At 42.4% G+C, this 25,494-nt stretch overlaps 1 pseudogene; it reads right to left on the bottom strand.

Annotated features, from left to right (window-relative positions):
* Positions 1-16,080: 16,080 nt before the first annotated feature.
* On the bottom strand, positions 16,081-24,597 carry LOC122733992 (annotated as a pseudogene).
* Positions 24,598-25,494: the final 897 nt, after the last annotated feature.

The following is a 25,494-nucleotide window of genomic DNA, read 5'->3' as shown; positions in this document are numbered from 1 at the left end:
TCCATTTTGGACATGTTGAATTTAAGATGTCTATGGAATATCCAATTCTAAATGTTCAATAGGCAGTTGAAGATGCAAGATTGGAGATTGGGAGAGAGATTAGGGTGAGACAAATAGATCTGGGAATCACTGACATACAGGCAATAATTGAAAGCATGGAAGTTGAAATGAAATAGTACAGAAGAAGAGAAAATGGCCCAGGACAGAGGCTTTGGGGACATCCATGGTTAGTGGTCACAACCAGGAAGAGGATCCAGCAAAGGAGACAGAGAAGGCAGTTAAGAGGAGATCCAGGAGAGAGCAGTTGTCCCAGAAACCTAGAGAGAAGATAGTATAAAGAAGAAGGAGGTGATCAGCAGTATCAAAGGCTGCAGAGAGGTCTAGAAGGAAGAGGATTGAGAAAAGTTCATTGTATTTGGCAATTAAGAGGTCAGTGGGAAATTTGGAAATAGTTTTATGATTGGAAAAAAACCAACCCACCTCTCCCCCTCTTCAATTGTCCTTCCTTTCAATCACTTCAACCTAACACTTAACTCAGTTGTGAAAGCGGAAACCAAACAAAAAACTGATCAAATTCTTTCCAGTTACTAAATGCTTAATTTACATTTTCTCTCTGGATCCTCACAACAGGACAGGGATTATTCTCCTCTTTATCCTGACAAGAAAATTAAGGACCAGAGGGACAAAGTCACTTGGCCAAGGTCATGCAACTAATTGGTAGCAGTCATTTTGGAATTTGAACCCAATTCTGGTTCCAGACTCAGTTCTTTCCCCTTTTTCATATTGTGCTCTCAAGAGTTAGGGAAGGAAAAGGTGTAGGGGCTGGGGAGGGGAATGAGTGTCAGTGACTGTTCTGATCTCACCAAGTAAAGTCATCAAGTAAACCCATCCTATCAACACACCTGTATACAATTAAATTCTGGGTCCTAGAATGGACACAGTAGATTAGAAAAGGCCCCCAGTCCCGTATTAATTGCAAGATGAACATTTCTTCAGTCCTCTGCAATTGAGGAACTGTTCAGGCACATACAGTTGGAGGGGCTAATAGTGAGTCGAGTTTCTGGGGGTTTGGGAGGTGTTTGCGTCAGAAAATTCACCCACTGATTTGAAAGAACTTAAATTCAGGATAGTTATTTGTGGTTCTTTGACAAGAGCTCTGGGTTTGGAGTATAAGCACCTGTGTTCTTCTCCTAACCAGCTGTGTGACGCTAAGCAAGTCATGCAGCCTCTCTGGGCCTGTTTCCTTTGGAAAATGGAGGGTGAAGGAAGGTTAGGCGGGATGATCTTAAAGATATCTTGTGGCTCTAAATCCTATGAAGCCTCCTCTGGTGGGTGTTCCTGGAAACCAAGACCTTCTCTTGAAATGCTCAACCCCACCTTTCAGGAGCATCACCCAGAAGAGGTTGGGAGTTGTTCCCACCACCACCAGCAGCACCATGGTGAAGTCAGTGCTTGACCCATACCTCGAAGGCTCCTCTGTCCTGCCTGGCTCAGTGGATCCTAGCCAATGACACGATTTCACTAAGGAGGAAGAGAAAAGTCAGGCAGCAGAGGCCAGGAGCAACGAAAGAGCAGACTCCAACAATGATCCTGTCATCCATTCTCCCTGTTTCCCTTCACTGTCTCACTGTGGCCATTCATAAACATACTTTGAGCCCCCTGTGCACCATTCAGGGTGAGAGTAAATCTCAAGTGTCAGCCCACAATCAATAAACATGTCAGAAAGTCTTTAATGGGGAAGCTTGTGGTATAATTAGATACAACCAAGACTCAGTGAGCAAAGAGCCTGTTAAAGCAAATATGAGCCTCTGCTTTCTAGCCCCCAGGTGCTCATGGGAGATCCTAAAGAATCCAGCTTCTGTACGAAGGGGCTGAATGTCTCCATCTTGTGGAGCCGACACTCTTAGAAGGGGTTGTGAGTTCAAGTGAGCTGAATGCAGTAATAGATAAGGAAAAGGGCAAAACATACAATTCAGTTTGCTTACTTAGCTGTGTGACTGGTAAAATTATATAACCTCTCTCGGCCTCCATTTCCTCATCTCTAAAATGGGCGTAATAATAGCATCTGCCTCATGGAGTCTTTCCGAGGATCAAACAAAATAATCCATGTAAAGTGCTTTGCAAACTTTCAGGCGCTTTATAAATGGCATAGCGGTGATGGCGGTGATGATGACAGTTGAATCCCAGACCCTTATCGCCTCATGTCTGCCATTCCAGTCCATCTTTCCATTCAGCTGTCAAAATGACTTTCCTAAGGTGTACGTCTGACCATGCCACTCTCCAGTCTCCCTCCTCACTAAATTTCATTAGCTCCCTATCACCTCCTGCATCAAATATAAAAGCCTCTGCTTGGCATTCAAAGCCCTTCCTAACTTGGATCTCCTAGATGTACAATCTTCTTGCACTTTCCACTCTTCCCCCACTCTCACACTCTGTAAAACCCAGTGACCTTTGCCTCCTTGCTGCTCTATGTCCACTTCTGGACACTTTCCCTGGCTGTCCCCCATGCCTGCAAAGTTCTCCCTACTCATCTCGACCTCCTGACTTCCTTGGCTTCCTTCAAGTCCCAGTTAAAAATCCCATGTTCTATGAGCACTCTTTCCTGCTCCCTCTCAGTGCTAGGCCCTTCTCTCTGTTGGTTTTCTGCAGTTTATATAGTTGTTTTCATGTTGTCTCCCCGTTAGACTGAGATTCTTGAGAGGAAAGGACTTTTTAAAATCTCTGTATTCCTAGCATTTAGCACAGTGCCCAGCACATAGTAGGCACTTAATAAATGCGTATTGACTAACTTGCTGAGGAAAACTGGTTTCACCTCCTCAGCTCAGTCAGTCAACAGACATTCTGCTACCCAACCAGACTTGAATTTGGGGAAACCGCAGGAAATCTTTTACCTACCCAAATCCCACTTTCACTGCCCAGGTGAAAATTACCCTTGTGTCCAGCCTCCTTTCTCTCCTCCCTCTCCAACCCACACATGCTTTTTGATAATCACTGGCATCTGTTGGTTTGGCCTTGTGCAAGGCATGGCAAGGCTTTCTGTAAAGTACAGCTTACCCCTGAGAGCTACATAAATGATTACTTAATAACTTCAGAAGTGGAGCCAGAAGTCAATAATTGGTTAATATTCAGTCCAATTTGGAGAGGTGGTTTACTATCCAGCTGATTAAAGAGAAATGGGTCCTTGTGTTTTTTTTAAAAAAGGTGATTGGCTTAGACCGGAGGGGTTCTGCACTAATCCCTTCTATTAAACCACGTCTTGGAAGGCCTACCTCAAGTGGCCCCATGAGATGTATTTTGAAGTGGTATATGAAAAAGAGAGAGGCACTGTGCTTTAATGGATAGCAGGGAGGAGGCCTTGGAATTAGGAAGACTTGAGTGCAAGTTGTGTGTGACACATACTAGTTACATGACATTGGACAAGTCCCATAACCTCTTAGTGCCCCAGGCAGCTCTTGAAAACTATAAATTACAGATTAATTGCAGGTAAGTTCATTATCAATGGGTCTGCCCCCCCCAAGATCACATAGGTTTGAGAGTGCCAATATTATCTTATGCTCCTAAATCAATCATGGCTTAGTAATCCAGCCAATGTGGTCTTTTTCCACCCTAGCGACTGGCCCCTCAGTGGAGCTTTTGTGCTCTCATTAAGAATAGCTCTGCTACAATGTTCGTGCTACTCTTGACTTGGATGCCAAGTATACCTTTCTTGTCCGTGGGACAAAGAAGACATGGGATACCCAAGGTCACGCTCAATTCAGGATCAACTAGGAGGTCAGAGAAAAGGAGGCTTGGCCTTGGCCACATTTGCATCCGCTGTCACCCCATCCCCTATCAGTAGTCAATTCAGCCTATATTCTCTTCTTCTTCTGCCTTCCCTTTCTATTCTACCCTCTGACAATGAAAAGATCAATGGACTATATTTAGAGTTAGAAGACCTATAATGGCTCTGCCACTTACTACCTCTATGACGGGAGAAGTCACTTCCCACCCCCCCCAGTTGTCTTCCTCTCAGATTCTTTTCATTTTCTGGTTCTTACTGAACCCTAGCCTTTTCCAGAAGACATCATGTCTCTTGGCTGCTTCTTCCTTCATCCCACCTAATACCCGGGACCAGGAGGAAGACTTGGCAAACCCATGTTTCCCACCACCACTTCACATCCTCTCTCTGCTACTGCTCCTCAGCAACCACTTCTCCACCTTTGAAGTTCCAGCCAACCTGTCCAGATCATTGTTGCTGACATCCATGGTGCTCCAGGTCATGGGCCCCTCTTCCTCAAGGATTTTAGCACCTGGATTTTAGTTTTCTTTTCCATCCCAAATCCTGTCCCCTACGAGTTCCTATTGGTATCCCATGGCCTTTGTCTCCGGTCTACCTCCACCATGCACTGGAGTGGACCAGGACTTATCAACCTTTTTTGTGTCACGGACCCCTTTGGCAGAGTGATGGAACCTATGGACCCCTTCTCAGAATAATGCTTTTAAATGCATAGAATAAAATACATAGGATTACAAAGAAAAATCATATATTAAAATACAGTTGTTAAAATTTTTTTAAAAAACTTGTTCACAGATCATAGGTTAAGAATCCCTGTTGTTATGTTATCTAATCCACTGAGATTACATGTATACATCATATTGCAAACCATAAAGCTATATAAATGCTGGCTATTAGCTGCAAGGAAATCCTGGTAGGATATATCAGCTGTATGCCCGGGACTCCAAGTCAGCTGGCGTTTGGGTTCAACACAAATGTAGCTTCAGGGAAAGCTAAGAAGTGTCTTCCACTTCAGCCCTACCCCTCCCATTAGTTGGCTTGGCCTGGCCCAAACCTACCAGCAAAGAGAACTTTTCAGCCAGGAGCTCTTTGGTTGGGGACTGTTTTCCTCCCTCCTTTTGGTTTTTCCTTTTCTGTAAGACCACACCGAGGGCAAGGGAATGGAATTTTATTGGAATGTAGAGGATGCACATTTTTCAATAATGATTTGAAAAGTTTGTGCAATTTGAAAGTTTGTTTCAATTGAAGGTATGTGTTTATAGCACTTTGCTCATTTCTCTTCTTGATCTAAAGAACAGTTTTGTGTTAAGACTTTGTCAGACTCTCTTTCCTGACTTTATTTACTCCTTTTTGGTCTATTAATCATCGTCAGTCTCTGACACAGGCTGGCCCTTCCCTAACCATACAGTGACAGGGGACATCCATGTACCAACTGCACCTTGGATCTATTAGCGGTAGCAGGGTACATGAGACAAACTCCAGAAACACGCTCACCTTCCCTCATTAATCTTTGTCTTCATGACACTCAAACAGCCTATTAAGAAGTTCAGTTAAACTGGTTATTTGGTATCTGGTTGACACAAACTCCATTTGTGGGTATTTTTACTGAATTCACTCAAATATTGGCCTATTGCTTTTTTTAATTAACAAAATAATCTTTCATTTACTTACACATTCCAAGTCCAAAGGGGATGCTGTCAGTCGGCCAATAATTCTTCCTGCCAAGGACCATTTTCTTTCCTATCCTTGGGGACTAGACAGTGAGCCATCTGGTGCCCACTGAGAGCCTATGAGTCATTGTACCTATGTGTGTAGGTCTTTAGCATGCCTCTGGTCAATGTTTCCTTTGTTTAATTGAATCTTGGAAATAAAAATGACATCTTGAAAAATAACCCTGAATTGAGGCTGCATCTCTTGAGATAACAATTCTACCTTCCTTAGTAAATTCCTTGACTTTCAGTTCAGCGAAAGTATATCACACCTCAAGTTATGTGCTCAACTCTTTTGAAATCACAGGTGTGCCCTATTGGAACCATCAACAAAAATATTCTCCTAAGTAAATGTATTTTTTTGTAAACATGAATTTATGATTGGGTCACCAATTAGCCAGAGCAGAGAGGGCGGGGAGGGGGTGAGGAATAGGGAGGGTATTTCTACTCATCTTTGAAGGCTCAAGTCAAATGTCACCTCTGCCATGAAGCCTTCCAAGCCAGAAGAGATTTCTTTCCCTTCTGTGCACTTGCCTAGCAATTTGTTTCCTTCCTTGTATCTCTCATTTCATTCTACTCTCTATCCCAGTTACTTGTATAAATGCTTTCACCTGCCTAGTTGAAACTATCAGACTCTCTGGTACAGGGGTTCATTCCTCTTTGTGTCTCCCCAGAATGCCATACACATTGTAGGTTCATAATACAGGTATGAATGAATGAATGAATGAATGAATGAATGAATGAATGAATGAATGAATAGACATATTGGCCCTGGTTACATGGAAGAGGGGAAAGGGTAAAGAGTCTTCTTGAAAAGGAGAAGGTTCCTAGACAGTTTAGGGCAAGGAAAAATCTTGACACAGGAGAGAGAAAGAGATGAAACTGAATCTAGGTGAGAGGTTCAGGGTAGATTGAACAACCAGTTTGGGATTGGACAGGAGAAGACCATTTGGCCTAACCCTGCAAGATGTGCCTGATGCCTAGCAGAAAAGACTGTTCTCCTTCACCTGTCAAGAGCAAAAGAAAGATGTCAGACTCATATGTTGGGCTGGAAAAGGGAGATTTGGTAGCTAGGTGGTGTGTCTGGAATTTCTCAGACTCCTACTAGAAGAGAAGGGTACAGCTAGGTGGTACAGAGCATGAGGCTTAGAATCAGAAAGACCCCAATTCAAATCTGCCATCAGAGCGGTACTAGATGTATGTCAACCAGATACCAAATAACCAGTTTAACTGAACTTCTTAATAGGCTGTTTGAGTGTCATGAAGACAAAGATTAATGAAGGAAGGTGAGCCTGTTTCTGGAGTTTGTCTCATGTACCCTGCTACCGCTAATAGATCCAAAGTGCAGTTGGTACATGGATGTCCCCTGTCACTGTATGGTTAGGGAAGGGGCCAGCCTGTGTCAGAGACTGACGATGATTAATAGACCAAAAAGGAGTAAATAAAGTCAGGAAAGAGAGTCTGACAAAGTCTTAACACAAAACTCTGTTCTTTAGATCAAGAAGAGAAATGAGCAAAGTGCTATAAACACATACCTTCAATTGAAACAAACTTCCAGAGCACCAGGCCTAGAATCAGAAAGACCCAGATCCAAATCTGGCCTTAGAAAGTTACTAGATGTATGAACCTGGGCAAGTCACTTAACCCTGTTTGCCTCAGTTTCCTCATCTGTCAGATCATCTGGAGATGGAAATGGCAAAGCACTCCAGTATCTTTGCCAAGAAAGCCCCAAATGGGGTCATGAAGAGTCAGACACAACTGAAGTGACTCAACAATGACAACAACATCGCAGGAAGAGAAACTGGGCCTGAGCTGTAAGGTGTGACACTGATGAGAGCCAGTGTGAAGAAATCACAGATCTTTTGAAGATCTTTTGCATCAAAGTGGCTCAGTGTATAGAGCGCTGGGCCTGGAGTCAGGAAGACCTGAATTCTAATCTGGCCTTAGACATTAGCTGTATGACCCTGGGCAAGTCACTTTAACCTGTCTGCCTCAGTTTCCTTAACTGTCAAATGGGGATAAGAATAGCACCTACATCTTAGGATTGTTTGTGGTGAGGTAGACTATACTATAAAGAGCAGATTAAGTCTAATCGTTTGGATGACTTTCTAAAGAGGAGGAATACTGCCTAGAGATGAGACTCTGAGCTGCTGCCCCAAGATCAGAGTCTAAGGGGAGAATTTCCTTTTCTCTTTTGGTTGTTGGGGCAGTGTGGTGCAGTGGGAGGAGCATTCGGAATCATCAGACTTAGGATCTGGTTCTGCTCTGTCTCAAGCTAACAAGCCACTTCCTCTTTCTGTGTCTCTTCAGCTATAGAATGGGTGGGTTGGATTGAACTAGATGACCTCTGAGCTCTCTTCTAGCTGGCTGGGAGCATCATGGCAGAGGGGAGATTTGAATTGGGCCTTAAAGGATGGGTAGGATTTTCCTCTCCATCCATTCTTTGCACCTTCATCTGCCAGTTCTGTCCCTTTGCATCCTTTTGCTTAATTCTCAGACTCAGTATCAATAGGAGCTTGGGATGAGGGAGCTCTAAGCATTTCCAGTACCTTTGCCCTGGGTTAGATTTGGTGAGGTAGAGAGGAAGGGGGGAGGAGGTCAAAATATATAGAAAGGAAACTTCCTTCCTCCCCCCAGCTATGTAAGTCAACAAGCATTTACTGGGCACCCTCTATACACTAGGCACAAAGACAAGAACAAAACAATGCCTGCCCTCAAGTGGCTCATATTCCATCAGGAGAGAGAACATGCACATATATGGATGTATCAGAGAAGCAAAACACCGAAAAGAGAGTCTTTCTTCTGTCCTGGCCAGTGTCACCAGACCTACTATCCCTCTACCTGTTGAGCCAAATGTATATTTCCTCCTATCCCTTGGATTTGACTTTGTGAACATGGTCAATATAGACTTATAAGACATAAGAGTCACCTGGCCTCAACTCCAGCCTCACGTTGCTGCTACTACCAGAAGTATATTGACAATAGAGTCATCCATCTCCTCTCTGCCAACCTCGAAGTTTGCCCCCTCCACTCTACTCCTCCCCATGGGAGTCTGTACAGGATGTGCCAGGTGTTCAAAGCTGCATGCCCAAGTGTCTACCCCAAGATGTGATATTTCATGTCTCATTTTTAAATTGTATATTTAAAGTGAAGTGTGATAAATCCAAATTTCCTTTATAGTTGAGTATTTGATAAATGTGTGGTTGTGAAAAAATAAAATGCCTTCATGAAATCAGCTGAGTATGCCATGCCCCTCTCCCAGCTCCCTTGTCTGTTTGGCTGAGAGCCCTCGGCTTGTTGGATGCCCCAAAACTGGCAGCTGTCAGAGCCAACCCTCAGCATAGGTTTGAGCTCCAGCAAGGAAAGGTTTAATCCAGTAAGTACTTATTAAACACCGACTGTGTGCCAGGTCCTGTACCAGGTTTGGGGACACAAAGACAAAATAATATTCCTTGGGGCATCTAGGTGGCACAGTGGATAAAGCACCGACCCTGGATTGAGGAGGACCTGAGTTCAAATCTGGACTCAGACACTTGACATGTACTAGCTGTGTGACCTTGGGCAAGTCACTTAACCCTCATTGCCCTGAAAAAAATTTTTAAAAACTATTCCTTGCCATCAAGGATTTCACTTCTATTATAATAACTTATCCCACCAACAGAGATCATGGACCCATATACGTCAAAAACAGAGGCTTAATGACTCGCTCACAGTTACACCACTAGCAGAGGCAGGACCTAAACCCAGATTTTCATGACCCCAAATCCAATACTCTGTATACTATGCCAAGCTACCCCATTTTGGGGGGTTTGTTTTGGGTCTGGGCCGATAATTTCACTGGCAACTCCCCTCTACCAATGAAGATCAGCAACTTACATGAAATTTATTCAATTCAATATAATTTCTATTAAGTCCTTTGGTAACAGGGATAGAAAGACAAAAATGAAACAAACAGTTCCTGTCCTCAAGGAGCTTATAATCTACTTTCAAGTATGGTGTGTAACACCAATAATTGAGGATTTCAGGAAAGAAACTTATTTAGTCTGGGGCACTTGTGCTGAGCCTTGAGAAGGCTCAGGGATAACAACAGGTAGAGGTAAGGAGAGACATTTTTCCAGGCATAGGGAACAGCCTGTACAAAGGCCCTGAGGAAGGAAATAAAATGTCATGTACATGGATAAAGCACCAGCTTGGATTCAGGAGGACCTGAGTTCAAATCCGGCCTCAGACACTTGACACTTACTAGCTGTGTGACCCTGGGCAAGTCACTTAACCCTCATTGCCCTGCAAACAAAATGTCATGTACAGGGAACAGTGAGTATAGCTGGAAAAGAAAGTAAATAAGGAGGATTAATGGTAAATTAGCCTGGAAAGAGATGTTGAAGTCATATTAGATGGGGCTCTAAATGCCACACCTAAGAGTTTGATTTTTATGCTCTAGGCAATTGGGAGCCCCTGAGATTACTTAAAGAGCAGAATGATATGGTCAGACTTGGATTGGATGGCACAGCAGAGCATACAGTCAGGTTCTTGTAGGAGTCTGGGTAGGAGGTATTGAAGGCCTGAACTTGGATGGAAAGAAGGGAAGAGATACCAGGGATGCTCAAGCTAAATCGATGGGGCTCTGTACCTGATTGGATATAGGAATGAGGGAGAGTGATGAGACAAAGATAACACAAAGGTTGCAAACCTGTATGACTGAAAGAATGGTGGTATTTTTAACAGAAATAGAGAAGTGAGGAAGATGGTAGATACAAGGGGAAAGGTCTGTTTTGTGAGTTTTGTTTTGGATACCTCCAGTTTGAGATGAATATGGAGTAGAGCTGTATGTGAATTTTGGGCAAGTCTTTTCCCCTCTCTGGCCCTCAGGTTCCTCCTCTATAAAGTGAAGGGATTGGCTTCAGTGTCTTCTAAAGTCTATGGTAGATCTAGGCCTCTTAGCCTATGCATATAGATGGCTTTTTCTAGGACTTTGACTAAGAAGGGGAGGAGAGAGAGAATGACATATTGAGGGGATGATAGGGTCTTTTGATTTTTTTTTAAAGAAGGGGTTGCTGTGGACATGCCTTTAGGCAACAGCAAAGGGACCAATAGATAGGGAAAGACTAAATATTAGAAAGAAACAGAGGAAGATAATTTAGTGTTAGCAAGAAAAAAAGGTTACCTCTTCATCAGAGACAGGAATAAAGGATGAGAGAAGTAGGGATATTTTTAAGGGGCTTTGAGATACCAAGAAGGGGAAAAGTGGGGGCGGCTAGGTGGTGCAGTGGATAAAGCACTGGCCCTGGATTCAGGAGTACCTGAGTTCAAATCTGACCTCAGACACTTGACACTTACTGGCTGTGTGAGCCTGGGCGAGTCACTTAACCCCCATTGCCCCACAAAAACAAACAAACAAACAAGAAGGGGAGAAGTTCGTGGAGGATAGCCTCAGTTTTCTGTATAAAGTATGAGTTGAAGTCATCTGCTAAGAGGGTGGAAGGCTTCAAGAGAGAAGGTTTGGTACAGTCACTGTGGAGACTGGGAGAAAGAATGATCAGTCCAAGGATTGAATTGGGCAGTGAGACCCAAAGGAGACGAGCTATCAACTTGGTGGCACAACTTTCTCTAGCTTTCTTTAGAAGCCTGTGAGAAGGAGTGAAGGCAGCAGAGAGTGGGAATAACCCAGGGCTTGGGATCTTTCTATGGGGCCTTTCTAGCTGTGGTTTCCTTAGGGGGTATGCTCAGTACTAGGATTACATAATTCCAAGTTATTTCCCAGAAGGGTTAGCCCCTTCACCAACAGTGTTTCAGTGTGCTTGTCTCCTCACAGTCCCTCTAGCAAGACCACCAGCTTTTCCTGTTTAATAGGTTTGAGATGAAACTTCACAGTTATTTGAATTTGCGTCTTTATTCTTATTGATCTGGAGAGTTCTATCACATGTTAGCTGATAGTGTGTATTTTCTCTTTTGAAAATTATTTGTTCCTATCTTTTGATCACTTTTGACCATAATCTCCTGGAATGATTCCTTCATTTTACAGAGGTAGAAATTAGGATTCAAGGAAGTAGTTGGGTTTGACCAAGGTCACTCAGGTAGTAAATAGGAGAAGTGGTTTGAATTGGAGCCATTTGACTCCAAATCAAATTCTTTCCATTGCACTACTTTCAGTGCTATAGCCAATGATTTTGGCACTTAAGGCAAGTACCATGAAGCATGCTCAGGGTGAGCAGCCTGAAAGCATCCTCAAAACAACTTTGCAATTCATGATATTAAAATAATTCAAGAAGTATATAAGACAAATTCACTTGAGTAGGAGTGGGAATTCATTACTAGACTGGCTTCTACTCTGCTGAAAGAGTACATGAATTATTTCTATTTTTGTGTCCCTTAAATTTTGATGCCCTGAACAACCACCCAGAAGCACCACCCTAGTTATTGTCATCTTGCTTCTTAACACAGAGAAAGTCAGAAAGTCATTCTAGACGGAATTTATGTATTGGATGGGTGAAGGGAGAGAAAGCAGATGCTATTTTGGAGCAGAGTGTTGTTCCTAACATGAATTAAATCAGATTACACTTATAGTCCTCTACTCTTCCTTTACGTAAAGGTAGCCCTGAGGCCTAACCTTCCTAACTAGGGGCTTTCTGGGATAAGGTCTGTGGCAGTTTTTATTCACTCTAAGTGCCATGAACATACTTGCTTGATGGTTTTCAGTATCTTCACAGTTTAGTAAAGCTGGAATTGCCAAGTTGGGAAGAACAACACAAATTTCAACTCAATGGAAAAAAGTTATTATGTGCCTGATTGATACATGCAATGAGGCCCTGTGCTCAGGATTGTGGATACAGTCTCAAAAATAGAACATTTCCTGTACTCTAGGAGCTTACATTATGTTGAAGGGATGCAACATTTCTGTAACACTTTAAGGTTTTCAAATCACTTACATATCTAGCATAGAGGCTAGACGCAACAGCTCCTAAGAGTCTTAGGGACTCTGTGTACCTACTCTCTTCTGGTCTATACCTAGCCTTGTGTTTGTAGTTCACTGCTGGGGAACTCTGACTTTTTAATAGGTAAAGAAGGATCCCTAATTCTCACACATGATTTCTTGCTCCAGCTACTCCAAGGACAATTCTATACTTGGTTCTAATCTTGGGTCCCCCCCCACACACAAAGTAGGGGGCAGAGAAGAGTAAAAGAAGATACCCAGTATAGTGTACAAGCATTGAGTATAAAATAGATCCTTTATTCCCACGCAGAAACTATAATACTAAACACAAAAGAATAATACGATACGCTACAGAATGATTAGAACAGAATTCAGCTACTTAACACTGCTAGCCCAATCAGTTACAAGGCTAGTATTCAAGACTCATTGGGACATGAAACAGTTTTTTTAAGGATACTGATTATCTACTTCACATTTTCACTTCTACTGAGCGTAGTGTGATCAAATACGAACCTTTGATTTTTTTTCTGTTGATGTTTTTATCTCTGATGCCAACTCTTTCCTTGGTGCCAGTTTGTTTCTTCCACTGCTTAATCATCCTTTCCATTTAATGGTCAAACTTTTTGATGCAGACACTGCCATTAGTCATTTCTATGCCATGGGATGCTACTACTGCCACCTTGCTCATAAGGAGATGCTGCTGCTACTGCAACCATAAGTCTCCAGGCCTTTTAGATCCTCACAAAAAGCCTGAGCCCTTTACTATAAAAAGAAGACAGAAAAGGGATGTAGCATCATTCCAGACACTAATTTGCCCAGGTAGGACATATGCACATGACTTGTCATTGAATGGGAGGAACAGAAGCCTCCAACCAACACTCTGACAGCTCAGAGTCATCCTCAGTGCTTTGAGGCCACATGGAAGACTCCAATCCAAGGGGCAGGTTGATCCTTTAGTATATTCATGGAGTCCTGGCTCAACAGCCAACTAGGGAACTCAATCCAGGGATAAGTCACAAATGCCTAGAAGTCTCCCTCCCTCCCCAAGCTTGCAAATGGTCACAAGGAATGTTGATTAAGCATGCAACAAAGAAGGGGCACCCACTGGGACTAAGAAGTTTATCTCATACCTAGGGCTACATAGCTTACAATGTCTGAAAAAGAATTTGAACTTGGGTCTTTCTGACTCTCACATCTAGCACTTTATCTACTTAGTGTACCACACGGGTACCAGCTAAATTGTGTAGAGAGAACAGTAACAACTCAGAGGATTGGGGAAGGCTTCCTGGAGAAAGTAGATTGAGCTGAGCGTGTAAGGAAAATGAGGATTGGAATAGGCAGAGGTAAGGAGGGGGTTGAAGGACTACTTGAGTGAATGCATGAAGGTGGAAATGGTATGCCAAATTTGGGAAACAGTTCATAGTCCAGTTTGCTTAGAAAATAGAATTCAGAGAGGGGAGTAATGTGAAATAAGACTAGAAAGACTGGTGGGAGCTAGAGTTTGGAAGGCCTTGAATACCAGGCTGGGGCATCGTATTTCCTCCTCAAGACAAAGGTTAAAGTCAGGAATTCACCCATCTTTTGTGTTTAGGTCTGAACAAAGGAAAAGGTCTGTCCCCAATTTACTAACAACTATATAGGAAACAGAGAAGCCAGAATCCATCTAGTCCCTTTCTCTGCTTCTAGACCAACTTCAGAGAAACCCTGTCAACCAGCTGTTTCTATCAAGTTGTTTAAGTACCTCAAGTAGTAAAAACATAGTTTGACTTCTGATTATAGAGAGTTGCTATTATTGAGCTAGATTTCTCTATAGATCAAGTCCCCCCAGCATACCATGAAGAGTCTGGTTGTTACCTAGGACTGGAAAAACAATCATTGTGACCCTAGAGTGGAAATATTTTTGGATCATTTTTATGATTAACCTCTAACCCTTACTAATAGAAGCAAATCTCTCTCTAAGCCGGTAATCTGTAGTGGGAATCTTTTGTCTGTACACACACGTCTGCCTGTGTATGCAAGCACTAGCATGTGCCTCTGTGTGTGTGAGACCTTTATGAAGCACAAGCCATCACTTGCCCAAAGAAGATTCTCAAATTTAATCAGCTCTAGAATATTGGGCCACCTCCAATGTAGATGCAGGAGGAGAAATAAACTCATCATCTTGCTCTCTGATGATCACTGATTTCAGAAACACCCAAGGAACAGCTATTCCCCCCCCCCCAAGGTAGCATTTCCTCTCTCTGTTAGCAGGAACCATTATAAATTGAAATTCCTTTATCAAGTGTTCATTCTTATTGAGTGTCTGTGGTGGCATGGGGGCCAGAGTAAGGGGAAGTAGTTTTTATGTAGTATTTATGTGGGACACTACAGCTCTTCAAATATTTGAATTTCAATTCAATTTAAGAAATATTTCTAAAGTGCTTATACCATGCCAGGCACTGTAGTGGTTGCTGGCCTTACAAAGCCAGAAGCCAAATGGTCCCTGCTGCCACATTCTTACCGACCTCCACTTATCTCTAGGCTATCTACCTTCACTTCTTCCAGCTGATCCACTTATGACATGAACTCAAGGATCTTGACCAACCTGGTCATGTTTCTCTGGAAACAGTTTGACAATGGGGCCCAGAAACGATCCTAGCATTCAGAAGTGACCTGCTCCAGGCAGAGGGCAACAAGACTATCAGACCCTGCACAGCCACAAACCCAGAAATACATGTAAATACATGTAAAAAGAGGAAGCTGGATGAGATGACTTCTAAGATCATTTCCAGCTCTTAAATTGTATGTTTTTATGATTCACTCACTGTTCCTGAGGCACATAGGGAAGAGCTGCAGTCTTCGCCAAGAAGTCCTGCTGGAGGAGCAGATTGAAGGGGGCAGTTTACCTTGCTTGGGATTGCTGAGTCACTTTGTCTCTTCTATCTCACACTAGGCAGTGTTTCAATTTAACTTCTGTGTTGCCGTCATGTTGCACTTAATTGATTGATTGGTTGATTTCTACCATGAGTATATTAAGAGAACATTATATTTGTATGCCATTTTATGCATTGCAAAGTACTTTGGAATGTATCTTATTTGTCTTATATAATATAGTAGCCCTGGGAAGATAGATAGGGTAGGTATTGGTCCTATTTAAGAGATGAGCAAACTGAGGCACAGAAAGGTTCAATGACTTAACCAAGGTCAGATAATAAGCTGATACAATCAGAATCATTAAATGCCAGAGTTGGAAGAAACCTCAAAAAACATCTAATCACCCCACAGAAGAACTAGAATCTATTACATAACATCCATGGCAAGTTGTTCTCCAGATTTTTTGAAGGTCCTCATCTGGATGTGCCCCTAAAATGTGGTGCCCACAATAGACCACAGAATTCCCACTATGGACTGAGCGAGGCAGAGGACTACAACACTATTATCTCCTTCTTCCTGGAAGTTGTGCTCCTCCTAGTAAAGCCCACACTAGGTTTTTTAGCTGTTCTATCACACTGTTGGCTTTTTTTCCTTTTAGTTTTGTTTAGAGAAATTCCAGCGGAGCAGTTGATAAAGGAGTTTGGTGGATGATGTAAAGAGAATTGTTGGGGTGGAGAGGCTGTTGGTAGTTGACATCAGTGTTTACTCCACTCCTTTGATCAGATGTTCAGCTACTGTGGAGGTAGATGGTATCATATTCCAAGAATGGCCCTAGGCTTCCCCTGGGTCTGCTCAATGCAAGAAAAGATGCCTATCTCATCAGATAAAGTTCACTGATGTTGACTTTGAAGAGATTCTCAGCATCATTGAGGCATCATTCTCATCTGATGTTACGTGTGATAGCCAAATCCTTAGGACCAAGTCCACATGTCCTGACCACCCTGTGTAGGTAGGTGTCAGAGTCCTCTGGCATGTTATAGTTGAAGGCAGTATTCACCCTTAATACATCCATACCCCAGCCAAACAAGGTAGTGGCCATAAGAACAAGGTACTGGAAATTCTTAAACTGCTTATACTGGGACAGCCTCTACTCTTGCTGTATCCCCTAATGGACGTCAGTGGTTGGGAGGTGCTATCCCACTAGGAGCTGGGCCACAGCAATTCAGCATTGTACAGATTTCATGAAGATCACTAATTAGTTGAACTCAAGAAGATCCAAGAGGTTGAAGAGTTTTAGTTTGTTGTTATTGTACTTCTGTTTTGAGAAGTACTGCTGGGACCCAGGCAGCATTGGCTTTATCTTTGCAACAATGATTATTTTGGCCCCTCTGCCTGGAGGCCAGATGTGTTATATTCCACCCCTCTTCCAGGGTTCTCTGGTGCTTTTAGAAGGATCTGGGGGTTCTAGTCATTGTCACTTAATCCTCCACGGATTGTGTTCCTATAATTTTGGGGGGGGGGCAAGCACCACCATTCCATTTAACACTCAGAATATTTACTTCAAAGGTATGTGAAGAATAAACATATAAACATCCCCCTAGCACCTGGAGCATAATCCCCTCTATACTACCTGAGTCTCTTGGGAGGCACAGAGGTTTAGTTTCATAGCTTACCTCAATTCATACATAGTATTAGTCCCACCAAGTTCCAAGTACCAAGCCTGCCCTGGGCTTGAGTCCTAGCACCCTAGATCCTCAGGGATTCCTGTAGGGTGTGGCAACAACCTCAGGGTTGGAATCTTGGATTCAAGGTGGCTATGGATTGAGTTCCCTGGTCAGGTGACTTCATCATCTATTCCTAGAACTGAAAAGAACAAACAGAACCAATCAGACCAAAACTCCAAGCCCAATTTGGGGGGCTACAGGGCCTACAGGGAGGAGGGGAAAGTGGACCTTCCTTCCACACCCAGCCTAGAGAGAGCATGGTGCTTCTGCTTTGGGTAAACAGGCATTTACTCTTGGATGCATCTGGAAAGAGAGGGTGAGACTATCCCAGCCTGTTATCTTTAAAGATGTGGTCAGTTCTAGCGACAGAGCCGATGGAAAGAGACTGTTCCCACCCATTTGGTAGGGGAACATAGAATATCTTTTCCAAGCAGTAGGTTCCTGGAATCTCCCACATTGGTGCCTCCATCTTTGGTGATCTGGGCATGTGCAAAGCTATGTTACATCTCATCAGTCACAAAGACGTCCACTGGGATTTGCACGAACTTGTGGCAGACAGGGAGGATCTCTTTGTTCAGGTCAACACAGTGACCTGCTTCTCATTTTAGGAAAGACATTGGTAAACTGGAGAGCATCCAGAGAAGGGCAAGAAGGGTCTGATGAAGCCTCAGCATTTTGTTTGTTGAGGATCAGTAGAAGGAGGAGAAGAGAAAATGTAGGAGCTCATGATTGGGCTGTTACTTGGAGTAGGGATTTGACACCAGGGGACAGAACTAGGAACCCTGAGTACAAGAAGGTAGATTTAGGCTTGGCCTGTGGAAGAACACCTTCATCATTGGAGCTGTCCAAAAGGGGAACCAAACTGCCTCAGGAGAAAGCACATCTCAGATGCACGGCCACTTATTTAAGCATATTGTCACACATGGCATCCAAGCTAAAGTAGGGAATGTGTTTGGGGCTGAGGATTTTTTCTATCAGGCCAGGGCAAAGATGTGGCCCAGGGTCTCCACAACAACATGTGGGGGATTCTTCCCCACCTCCTCCTCATTCCTTATTGACAGGCCACTCCGACATTGACCTTATAATTGGTACGTGGAAAAGCCATCTCCCAAGTGTAATACATCACCAGGACAAAAAGCTGACGAGTGACTGGCTCCAGGCCAAACACAGCTGTCTTTGTCGTACCAATCTTGTTCTGACACAAGACACCGATTCCCGGGATAACCTGAAGGTTCCACTCATTCTGGACTTCAGTGATATAAAGAGGCAATTCTGCACACAAGCCACCTTCTACCCAGCTCCACATCCAGTAATCCTACGGAGACAGAATGACTTACCCAAGATCACACGGGCAGTAAGTGTTAGAGCTGGGATTTGAACTCGGGTCTCCTGCCTCTCAATTCAGGTAGGAAGGGAGTCAGAACTATATTTTTTTCTTTTCTTGTTTTTTAATTTTTAAAATATTCTGGATTTAGCAAACACTGAAAAAAATGAGGATCTCTATATACAAAATAGAAAAAAAGAGGATTGTACATGAAACTGCAAACCAGCAAGGTAGAGTCCTGAGCTTGGAGTTCAGAAGACCTGAGTCCAAATCCCGTCTCAGACACTTACTAGCTGTGGGACCCTGGTAAGTGACTTCCCTTCTCTCAGCCTCAGTTTCCTCATCTATAAAACAGGGATAATGATAGCACCTGCCTCACAGGGTTGCAGTGTTGTGAGGATGAAAGGAAAGAATGTATTTAAAGTGTTTCACAAACTGTAAAACACTATATAAATGCTAGCTATTATTATTATTATGTATACAATAAAGTCAACTTATAACTTTCAAAGCAGTCCTGTTTGTTTTCTCCTGGCTTTAATTCTTTTCTCTTCTGTGAATTTAATAAAAAGCTTATAAAAACTTAAAGGCCCCTCTTTTCTTGCTTTTTCGCAACTCTATTGCTTCCCCCCTCTCTCATCACCTTTCCCCCCCCTTAAAACAAATATGCAGAGTCAAGCAAAACAAACTTCTACATAGTCTCCAAAAATGTATGTCTGCACCTACACCTTGGGTCCATCACTTATGTTGGGAGGTGGAAAGTGTGTTTCTTTTTTTAAATCTTTTTAATAGTATTTTATTTTCCCCCAATTATATGTAAAGATAGTTTTCAACATTCCTTTTTGTAAGATTTTGAATTCCAAATTTTTCTCCCTCCTTCCTCCCCAAGACAGCAAGCAATCTGATATAGGTTATATATGTATAATCATGTTAAACGTATTTCCACGTTAGTCACGTTGTGACAGCAGAATCAGAACAAAATGGGAAAACCACAAGAAAGAAAAGACACAAAAAAGTGAAAATAGTATGCTTCAATCTGCATTCATACTCCATAGTTCTTTTCCTGGAATGTGGAGAGCGTTTTTCATCATGAGTCTCTTGGAATTGTTTTGTATAATTGCATTACTGAGAAGAGCTAAGTCCATCATAGTTGATCATCACACAATGTTGCTGTTATTGTGTCTAGTGTTCTGGTTCTGCTTACTTCACTCAGCATCAGTTCATGTAAGTCTTTCCATTACATTCACAACTTGTTCAGCCATTCTCCAATTGATGGGCATCCCCATAATTTCCAATTCTTTGTCACCACAAAAAGAGCTGCTAAAAATGTTTTGTACATGTGGGTCCTTTCCCTTTTCTATCATCTCTTTGGGATACAGACCTAGTTCCAAATTGATCTCCATAATGGCTGGATCAGTTCACAACAATGCATTAGTGTTCCACACATCTTCCAACATTTATCATTTTCCTTTTTTTGTCATATTAGCCAATCTGATAAGTGTGAGGTGGTACATCAGAGTTGTTTTGATTTGTATTTCTCTAATCAATAGTGATTTAGAACATTTTTTCATATGATTGTAGATAGTTTTAATTTCTTCATCTGGAAACTGCCTATTCATATCTTTTGACCATTTCTCAGTTGGGGAACGAATTATACTCTTATAAATTTGACTCAGTTCCCTATATATTTGAGGAATCAGAAACACTTTATCAGAAACACTGGCTATAAAAATTGTTTCCCAGCTTTCTACTCTCCTTCTAATCTTTGTTGTATTGGTTTTGTTTGTGCAAACTCTCCTTAATTTAATGTAATCAAAATGATCCATTTTACATTTCATAATGTTCTCTTCTCTTGTTTGGTCATAAACTCTTCCCCTCTCAATAGATCTGAGAGGTAAACTATTCCTTCCTCTCCTAATTTGCCTTTGGTATCACTCTTTATGTCTAAATCATGTACCCGTTTTGACCTTATTGTGGTATATGGTGTGAGATGTTGGTCTATGCCTAGTTTTTGCTAGTTTTCCCAGTAGTTTTTGTCCAATAGTGTCAAATAGTGAGCTCTTATTCCAGAAGCATGACTGCTTTATAATATAGCTTTGCATCTGGTATGGCTGGCCACCTTCCTTTGCATTTTTTTCACTAATTCCCTTGATATTCTTGACATTTTGTTCTTCCAGATGAATTTTGTTATTATTTTTTCTAGTTCTATAAAATAATTCGTGGTAGTTTGGTATGGCACTGAATAAGTAAATTAATTTAGGTAGAATTATCATTTTTATTATATTAACTTGGCTCACCCATGAGCAATTGATATTTTTCTAATTGTTTAGATCTGATTTTATTTGGGTGAAAAGTATTTTGCAATTGTGTTCATACTGGGCAGCCTATTTCATTAGCAGTTCCCTGGAATTGTTGATCAGAATTCTTAAGTCTTTCATCTGTAGCTTCACATTGTTGTCTTCGTCGCCATTGTTGCTATATAAATTGCTCTTGAGGTACTTCTCTCTTCGGTCTGAACTGATTCATGCAAATCTTTCCAAGTTTTTCTGAAATAGTCTTCTTCATAATTTCTTATGGTACAATAATATTCCACTACATTTATTATCTACAAACATGCATGTGTATTACACACACACACACACACACACATATATATATATATATATATATATATATATATATATATATATATTTAACTACTTCTCAACTGATAGGCACCCCATTATTTTCTATTTTTTCTAGGGTCAACAGTTAGCAGCCCTGAATGCAGCCATAAAGCTGACAGGCATATAGGAGTCAAAGAATCATAGCTAAAGAGCTGGAAAGGTCTTTCAAGTCTATTTAGTCCAAGCCTCTCACTTTTCAGAGGAGGAAACTGAGGCCCAGAGAGAGTGAACAACATGCCCAAACTCACACAGCAAGTAACAGCCAAATCCAGGTTAAAAATCCTGGTCTGGGGCAGCTAGGTGGTGCAGTGGATAGAGCACTGGCCCTGGATTCAGGAGGACCTGAGTTCAAATCCAGCCTCAGACACTTGACACTTACTAGCTGTGTGACCCTGGGCAAGTCACTTAACCCCAACTGTCTCACCAAAAAAACAAAAACAAACAAAAAAAACCAAACCCTGGTCCTCTGACTCCAGATGTGGCTGCCTCTCAGTTGTAGTGTGCCAGGACTTCTGAGCCTCCTGGATCATCTTGAAGCATTGGTGCCCCATCCTTTTCCTTCCTTATGTATGAGATACATTGCACTTGAGTGTAGGGACTGTCTCACTTTTGTTTTTGTGTTCCTAGAGCTTAGCACAGTGTCTAACATATAGTTAATGTTTCATAAGTGTTCTTTAACCGAAAGACACAGGAATCTAAACACACTGATGGTTGACTGATCACTAGCAAAATATTCTGGTTGGGCAGTAGGAAGAGAGAGAATGAGGTCAGGCAAGCTTTATGGATGACTTTTGTCTTCTTTCAAAGGCCAATTCTGCCTACTAAGGTTGGTGTTCACTGGGAGAGAGTGGGAGGTGGTGGAATTAGAAGTCTTGAATTCAGGTTTTGCATCTGCTGCTTACCAGCTGGCCTATTTTGAACAAGTCTCTTTCATTCTCTGGCCTCTGTTTCCCCCTAGGAAAAATGAGAGGGACAGTCTTGTTCTCAAGGGCTCCTTCCTGTGCTGGCCATTTATCATGTTGAATTATTTATACCTGGGCTTCTTCAAAGCATAACCCAGCACCTACCCACAAAGGTCTCTGTTCAACTCATTTACTTCAGAGCAAATATGGCAATTTGTAACAAACACTTCTAGAGAAGGAACAGGAATGAAATAATTGCAACCACCCTCATTTGCCCCAGGTAAATTGGCTGACTTAAAAACCTGTCTAATAGCCATAGTTACAGGCTACAAAAGATCATTAATCAAGCCTTTGGGAGATGCTGGCACAAAGAAAGCTACATGCAAGCTCCTAAAGGATGGTGAGGGCTGAGCCAAGTTGGACATCATGAAGTAGAACTAGACACAGGTCCTGGTGCTCAATATACACATGTTTGGTTGGGGGCCACCACACGAGTCAAATGCTAAAGTGACCCTTTAAATTCCTGGAAGGTAATGACAACTGACACTATTTGGGCTCCTTGGGCGTCTTTAAGAAAAGGTGACAAGAGGAAGGGTTGGCTCCTGTCTGTTAAAATGTCAAGGAAGTCCCAAATCTGGCAGAAGGAGTTCAGGGATGCACTTTTTGTGGTCATACAGTTCTCTAGGGAACTAGGTAGTAGGTCAGTGAAGGCAGCAGCCTTTATCCCTGACCTATACAAGAGGTAAACACACTGGAAACTCCCTACGACAATACTGTAAGGAAGCTGAGGAACCTTGGGCAAATTGCCTAACCTTTTTGGGTCTCCCTTTCCATTACATAACACTATCAGGTTGGTAGAGTCCTTGACTGAGTTTCCTGCTATGGAAAATGAGAGGGTTAGCTTTGTTCTCTAGGGCATCTCATCTGATCCTCTCAACAATTTGAGGAGGTGTTACGCCCATTTTATAGATAAGAAAACAAAGGCCCAGAGAGGTTTAGTGAATTGCCCAGGTCAGTCTCTCTGCCAAGTCTCACTCTCTATGCATTATGCCACACTGCCTCTACAATGGACAAATTAGACCAAGTGAGCTCCAAGTTCCCTGCCAGCTATAATGGGCTAGGGTTCGATTATTTGATCATTCCTTTTCTCTTTCAATTTAATTCACTTCAGTTCACCAGGTACCTACTTAGTGCCTGTGGTCCCAGAGCTGTAACAAGGATTTCTTATGCCCAGGGCAAATTCAGATGACGCAGGGTATGGAAGGGGAAGGGTGTGAGCAAGTAGCATTTGGATACTGACACCTTCTTTTCTTTCCCTCTTCCGCATGATGGCCCTTCAAATGCTCCCTCTCCCAAGTCTTATGTCCTTCACACCAAACATCCCTATTTCCTTCAACTATTTCTCATCTGGCACAAGCTCAAGGCTTTTCATGGGTGGTCCTACTATGGGCACTTTACAGCGTATCAACAGCCTGCCCCAAATGGGCCACTCAAAGCTGAACCCAATTCTCCAGATGCCATCTGATTTGAGGGAGAGCACTCCCACTTCTTAGGCACAAGGCATCTCTTCATGAGATGAACAGCTCTGTTCCCATGTCTCCCTCATCTCGTCCTTGGGAAGTTGATTTTTTGAACCCACATCTAAGACTTTACCCTCCCTGTGAAATTTCATCTTACTGGATTTAGCCTGATGTTTTAGCTTGTTGTATTGCATCGCATCACATCATGTGCAACTTGATACAGATGCCATCTACATCTAATGGTCATGCCCCATCTGTCCAGTCTCAGGGATGAGCATTGCAGGTTAAGCCAAGACAATGCCTAGCTGGGCAAGTACATGGGAAAGTTTTTTTAAAAGAAGAAAAGTTTTGAATGTAGTGGAGAAAGGAGAAAAAAACATGGTGAGCTGCCAGCCCAGCATAGCATCTTTTCATCGCTCTGGCCTTCGGTTCCCTCTGTTTCACCATGTACACCCTCAGATGAGTTCCAAGATAGCAATGTCATCCAATGTTCACTATTTTACTTCTGAGGAAGTTGAGGTTCAGATCTCTTAAGTACTTAAGTACTTTGCTCAAGGTCATACAGCAGGCAATTAATTGGCAGTCCTAGGACTCAAATCCAGGCCAACGGGATTCCCAGGTCAAGGCTCTTCCCCCTCGGCCATTATGTACGTTTGATTCCTTATGGGCTTCCCTGGTCTATTTTAATGTGTCTTTCTTAGACTACCCAGTCCCGAGGGGATGAAGAAGAGGTCTCCTTCATTAAATGTGTTGGGAAGGACATCCGTCATCTCTTGTGAGGTGTGGAGAGAGTCTGCAGAGCCATGGGGCTTGGATGAGTTTCAAGGAAAAGGTAAATTCTGGCTTCATCTTCTTTTAAGAGAGAAGGATATTTTCCTCTCTGGAATTACTGCCTCCAGATTTGTCTATTTGCTACTTTACTCATTGAAACCAGTAACCTGGATATTCTGACTGGTAAATTATATATTGAGCAGCAACAAAAGAAATGTATCAATTTGTCACAATGAAATTCCCAGCTTCTAGCTGCTCAGCTTTGCTGTTCCTGTGGATTTGAGCTCAGAGCTCATCCTTAATTGTCATTTGAGAATGCCAGTTTCTGATTACCGTGAGAAGACAAGCATTACAATTAAACAGGTATATTTATAGTTCATCTCCAATGCTTTGGCAAGGAGATCTGCCTTCTGTTTTCCATTCATCGTCTACATTGACAGAATACCATACGATATGGGAGGCATTACCTCCAAATGCCTTTCACATGCTTTCATTCTGTAACTCATGGAGCATTTGATCCAAGTACTGAATTTGTAAATAAAAAGGGTTCTGTCCTGAAGAGTGACCACGTGCTTCCCCTCCACTGGAGTTCCTCTTCCTTCACTGGGGATGATGGGATGATTAGATAGATGTCTCTTGGATGACGATTCGGTGGCACATTCCACTCTTCTCTCTCTCTCATAGTGGAAAGACCCCTGAATCAGAAGACTTGGCTTCACCTCTCATCTCTGCCACTTACTAGTGGTGTTACCTCAGGTCAATCATTTTGCCTCTCTATGCCTCAGATTCCTGATTGGTAAAATAGTGATCAGAATACCTAAGGCACCCCTTACTTTGTGGGGACACTTGAGGAAAGTGGCTTATAAACCTAAAAGCACTAGAGAAATGTGAACTCTTGTTAGATATTCTGACAGCAAATGCTTTAATGCCTGGCTGTTTCTTGCTGCCTTACCAACCCACCATAAACTGGCTATGTCTCCTTCTTGGAAACATGCTGCTGCTCAGGGAAATCCAATTCAGTCTAACATTGACTCAAAGGAATAGAGTTAGCTGTAGAACTGGCCAATAAAGCATCCTACAACTTACTCAGGAGGCAAAAAATAATTGAGATTTGAGGCAGGTTCCTTCCCCTCCAAACCCTACCCTGGCTCTGCTGTTTATTCTTTATTTTACCTTGGCCAAATTACTTCTCTCTGGGCCTCAGTTTGTCCTCTGTAAATAAGGTATCTCTGCTGTTCTTTCCTTAGTTCTAAATCTGTGGTTCCATCATCCTAGATTTCCTAGCCTCTACCTATAGCATGTCTCATGGGAGAGAATTGGAG

This window comes from Dromiciops gliroides, chromosome X (assembly GCF_019393635.1).
Source record: "Dromiciops gliroides isolate mDroGli1 chromosome X, mDroGli1.pri, whole genome shotgun sequence".
NCBI classification, from domain to species: domain Eukaryota; kingdom Metazoa; phylum Chordata; class Mammalia; order Microbiotheria; family Microbiotheriidae; genus Dromiciops; species Dromiciops gliroides.
This window is presented reverse-complemented; position numbering and strand designations above follow the sequence as displayed.